A 5,736-nucleotide genomic window follows, 5' to 3' on the forward strand; every position below is an offset into this window, starting at 1 on the left:
ATGGTTATATGGTAAGTTTTACGTATATTTTACTACAATAAAAATTTTTTATTTAAAAACTAATAATACTTAGCACAAAAGGCTTGTAAAATACATACCATACCACCTCCATAGGAAAACACAATTAGGGACAAATAAAAAAGAAAAGTACAAGGATATATATCAAAATATTAACAGTGCCATTTCAGATAGGAAAATTAAACATCCTTATTTTCCCTTTTAAATGATGTTTTTTCTAAATACAGTGTGTTTCTACATTAAGTATTTTCCTAAATTAAATTAAATTATAATTTTGGAACACTCAACTAATATTTACCAAATAGGCCTGTGGGCATAAATCTGTTCTCATTATTTTGAGATTCATCCACGTTGCATCAAAATTTACTTCTTTTCAACTGTTGAATAGTATTTTATTTATGGGTGTACTGCAGTCTGTTCCTCCATTTGCCAGTTGACGGACTCTTGGGTTGTTCCAATTTTGGGGCTGTACAAACAAAATTGCTGTGAACATTTGTGCACAGGTCTTAGATGGACATGCACTTGCACTCCTCTAGGGCAAGGACCTAGGGAGGAATGATTGGGTCACATGGTAGATGCATGTTTATCTTCTTAAGACACCTACAAACTGTTTTGCAATGGGCTTGTTCTAAAGCTCCTCCCTATTTCTGTCTCTACTTGGTACGGCCATTCTTTAGTTTTATCCATTCTTACAGATGTGTAGTGGTATCTCATTGTGGTTTTACTTTGCATTTCCCTAATGACTCATGAAGTTGAGCGTTTGCTTATTTATCATCCAGATACGTTTTCTGTTGAAGTGTCTGTTCATATCTTTTGCATGTAATTAAACCTAATTTTTTTTTTTGTTTTACTGAATTTTGAACATTCTTTATGTATTGTGGGTGCAAGTCTTTCATCAGATAGATGATTTGCACCTATTTTCTCCCAGCGTGGCTTGTCTTTTCATTCTCTCAGGTTGAATTTTAAAGGGTAGAAAATTTCAATTTTGATGAAGTCTAGTTGGTCCATTTTTATCTTTCATGGGTCGTACTTTGGATGTTGGCGTCTAAACAACCTTTGCCTAACTCAAGATCATACGGATTCTTTTTCTGGGTTTTCCTATGAAAGTTCTATGCCTTTTGACATTTATGCATATGTTTGAACTTGAGTTCCATTTCCTACATGGTGTGAGGTGTAGGTTGAATTTTATTTGTTTATTTTTGGTGTAGGGATATTCGGTTGTTTCAGTTGCACTTGTTGACAAAAACTATTGCTTCTCTAGTGAAAGAATTTGTCCTTTTGTCAATAATCAGTTGTCATGTATGTGTGGATCTATTTCTGGATTGTCAGTTCCGTTTTCATTGGTTTATTTTTGTGTTTTGATGCCAATACCATAGGATCTTGATTACTGTAGCTTTATAAAAGACTGAACTGAGGCTTTGCTAATTCTTTAGCTTTGTTCTTTTTACAGTATGTTTTGGGTATTCTAGGCCCTTAGCATTTTTCATACAACTTTTAGAATCAGCTTGTCAATTTTTATCAAGTAGCCTACTTGGGATTTTGATTGCATTGACTATAGATCAGTTTGGGACAGCTTCACAGCATTGAACCTGCCAACCCATGAATGTAGTGTTTCTCCCCGTTTGTTGAAATCTTTACTATTTCTCAGCAGCGTTTTGCAGTGTCAGGGTACAGGTCTTTTATATGTTTTGTTTTATTTATTCCTAAGTATCTCATATTGCTTATCCTGTTAAAAATGGTATTTTAAAAATTTATTTTATCCTTTGCTCTTACCTAGAAATATTCCAGTTGCTCCTTGCTAGTGTGTAGAAATAGAATTGCTCTTTTTAAGGACATTTGGATTACTTCTAGCTTTTGGCTATCACAAATAAAACCTGCTATGGGTATTCACGTGCAGCATTTTGAGTCAGCCTTCCATATTTTAAATAGCCCCCACTAGGTTTTGCTGCTTTTTGTTTCCTTGAGTTTTCTCTGTTGTTTATCTGTTTTCAGTTTATTGGTTTATATGCTCATCTTTCTCCTTGCTTTATGTTTATTTTCTATTCTTTTTCTAGTTTTTTGAGGTGAGAGTTTAGATACTGATTTGAGATCCTTTTCCTAATGTAAACGCTCAGCACAGTGAATTTCCCTCTCACCGCTGGGGTTGACATTGTTTTCGCTGAGAATTTGCTGTCATTCTTATCTTTGCTCTTCTGTACCTAACGTGTGTTTTATCTCAGACTATTTTTCGAATTTTCTCTTGATTTTCCTGGTTTTTATCTTCATGGTTTGTGTACTTGTTCATTATGCTTCTTGGATCTTGGGTTTATAATATTCATGTGATTTGGAAATTTTTCAGTCATTGTTCCTTCAAAAACTTTTTTCCTGTAGCTTTCTGTCTCCTCTCTTTTGGGAGGTCTAGTTTCATTAGGTCTCCTGAAGCTATCCCACAGAAAACTGACACTTTGTTCATGTTTTAACTTTTTTTTCCCTGTATTTCATTTTGGATAGTTTCTTTGCTATATCTTCAAATAAACTAGTCTTTTCTTCATTTTCTAATATGCTGTTAATGTTACCAAACTATTTTGGTCTCAGACATTGTAGCTTCCTCTCTAGCGTCTTTTTTTAAAGAGGTAAAACTCGTTCACTTGTTAACTGTTTGTTTTTATTGAAGTTTAGTCAAAAGTTATTATTTTAAAAATTTAGTTTTTTCAGTGGAGGTACTGGGAATTGAACCTGGGACCTTGTGCATTTTAAGCATGTGCTCCGCCACTAAGTTACACCCATCTCCCTCATCCTCCCCTAGAAATTTGGTTTGGGTATTCTATCTTCCATGTGTCTGGTTCTCTTCTTCAACATATGTAATACAGATATAATAAGTATTTTAATTTGCCTGCTGGTTGTAACACCTGTGTCAGTTCTGGATTGTTGAGATTTATTGATTTTTCTTATTTCTGAATCACAGATAGTTTCCTGCCTTTTTGCCCACCTGGTAACTTTGAGTTAGATGCTGTACATTGTCAATTTTACTCTGAATGTTTCTGGAGATTTTTGTATGTCTATAAACTTTCTTGAGCTTTCATATAATTAAGTTACTCTGTAGTAGTTTGATCCCTTTGGATCTTGGTTTTGGATTTGTAAAGTGGATTCAGACCTGATACTAGTCTGGGGCTAGTTGTTCCCAGCCACTGGGTGCTCTACTCAGTGCCTGGTGAACTGTGAGGTCTTCCGATCTGGCTGATGGGAGCAGGCACTATGCCAGGCCCTCTGTGCTCTCCCAACCGGTGTGCTGCAGCACAGTCCTTTCCTGCGGTTCTTTCTTTGGCTTTGGGCAGTGCCCTCTCATGTAGGCGCCCATCAGTTTCTGCTGCATCCTCAGCTGGGTGAGGAGGGTACCTGCACATCTCCAGGGTGCTCTCTAGGCGACTCTCTCCTCTCGCATCCTGTACTGTGAGCTTTGGCCATGTCGGGCTCCCCCACTCTGAGCCCTGCCTCCTGTGCCTGCTGAGACCACTGGGCTCCACCTGGTGCCTTCCCTCTGCTGAGGTCTGGGAACCCTGAGGGCAGTGAGCTGCAACATGTGTCCACTAGGACTGTGTATTGTGAAATCTTGTCGCTATTGTTTTGGATTACTTTTTGTCTTGCATTTCAAAGATAGCTAAACACACAGATAGTTATTGTGGTAGTGTTTTCACAGCTTATGTGTGTCCAGCTAAATTGTTGTAAGTGCATTCTGCAGAAGGATTTGCATCTTTTTGCAGCTAGAGTGAACCTTTGCTGAAAGTAGCTTCTTTAGAGAAGTATAAATTTTTTTAAGTCTGAAAGACAATAATGGTCCTGGTAGTCAATCTGCGAAATAGGAAAATGCGTACTGCAATGTGTTTTACAAATTACAGGAGGTCAAATTACAGAAATAGAACTGTAATGTTAAGAATTGAACCCAAACTTAAAGTAGTAACAGTAAACTCCAAATTTTTTGATTTAGGAAAAACAGTAAAACTATTTTCTATTCTGTACTTTTCAGAAATAAATGATTATTTTTATCTGTTTTTTTCTCGTATCATATTAGGTAACAAATAGATAGCCTAGTAAGTAGTTTTATTAATGACAGAGTATGATCACTGCTATCTAGGCATTATTGTTATAAATTCAAATGTTTCTCTTTTTAAAAAATGTCCCAAATATTAGGTCAACGTGGGACACAGGAGTAGCATCTTGCCACTGGCCAGGAAAGTTTGAAGACAGTCTCAACTTTGTTTCTGTCTCCCCCTGAATCTGAGATGTTGACATCATCGAAGCTTAATGCACAGCCCACCACTGTTACTACTGTAATAATACATTGTCATTTGTTTTTAAAAATAGCAATCGGGGTTTATAGTCAGCAGTGTTAACCATTTCAATGTTGTGAATCACTAAAACTTTAAAATGCAATCAGAACATTACGGACTGTAGGGAGTATGCGGTACTGGGGGCTGACCCTCAACATCTCCGGTCAAGAGACGCCCCCAGGTGTATTCATATTTGTAGCCCTCATTTCAGACAGTCTGCCACTCTTTGCCCCGGAAGGCTTGGTCATTCCTCTCCATACCTGCCCTCTCCTGTGTGACCCGCAATAAATGCTAGGATCTGGGTCATTTTTATCACCATGCTGCTGCTTCCTTGATAGTTTTGTTCCTGAGGCCGACTTCCCTCACCAGGTTGTGTATTAAGAGAGATTCTTGTTATCAGAGGCCTTTTGTTTCACCAGTTGGTATGTGTTGGGTGTTTTGTATGTGTCAGGTGCCTCCTGGCTACTTGTACCTAGATCTCTCCAAGTGTCTGTGTGAGCTCTGGGCTGTCCTGATTGTAAAGGTGAGGAAGCCAAGTCCTGACTTAAAGTAGATGTCTCAGTCTCCCAAATGCCCCACTCTGCCTCATCCCTGCAGAAAGGTCTGGATCAGAGCTGGCATCCTGACGTCTTCCTGCTTTGTCTCCCACTTCCTCCCATAGGTGGCTGATAATGACGTTGGAGCTCTGTCACCAACTTGGAGAACATAACCGCAGACTCACAGAGTGGCCGCCTGTCCTCCCAGCCTGTGATGGTGGAGAGCAGCCATCCCTGCACAGACACTTCCTCCAGTGGTACAGTGCAGATACCAGGTACTCAGGGCTGGTCCCAGTGAGGAGATGGGGGGCCCTGCCTGTAGAATAGCTTCATTTTTTTTGCCGTCGCGTCAGTAGAAGCAACTGTCATTGTTTTATAGAAAAGCTACAGAATTGCACAACTCCTTCCTTGGGTTTGATGAACTTGCTGGAGCACCTCGCAGAACTCAGAGAAACGTTTACTTATGTTTACTGGCTTATTGTAAAGTATAGGGAAAAGGATACGGGTAAATAGTCAGATGAAGAGGGGCACAGGAGGGTGTTCTGTAAACGTCTGTGAGGTCAAGGTGTAGGTGGTCTTGTTGAAATCGTCTGTACCTTTACTGATTTTTACTTGTTCTGTCAGCTGTTGAAAGTTGAGTTTTGAGATCCCAGCTGTAATTGTGAGTTTGTCTCCTTTTTACGTTTCTATCAGTGTTTCGTTTGTGTGTTTTATGTCTTTGTTACTAGGTGTGCATATCTTCTTGTTAACGTATTCCCATTTTTGTTTGACCCATTTTTCACTGTGAAATGCCCCTCTTTGTCTCTATTAACATTTGAGTCTAAAGTTTGTCTTGTTATGCACCTTTTAGTTAGGTCTTGCTTTTTCTTAATCCA

This window comes from Camelus bactrianus, chromosome 20 (genome assembly GCF_048773025.1).
Source record: "Camelus bactrianus isolate YW-2024 breed Bactrian camel chromosome 20, ASM4877302v1, whole genome shotgun sequence".
Lineage (NCBI taxonomy): Eukaryota > Metazoa > Chordata > Mammalia > Artiodactyla > Camelidae > Camelus > Camelus bactrianus.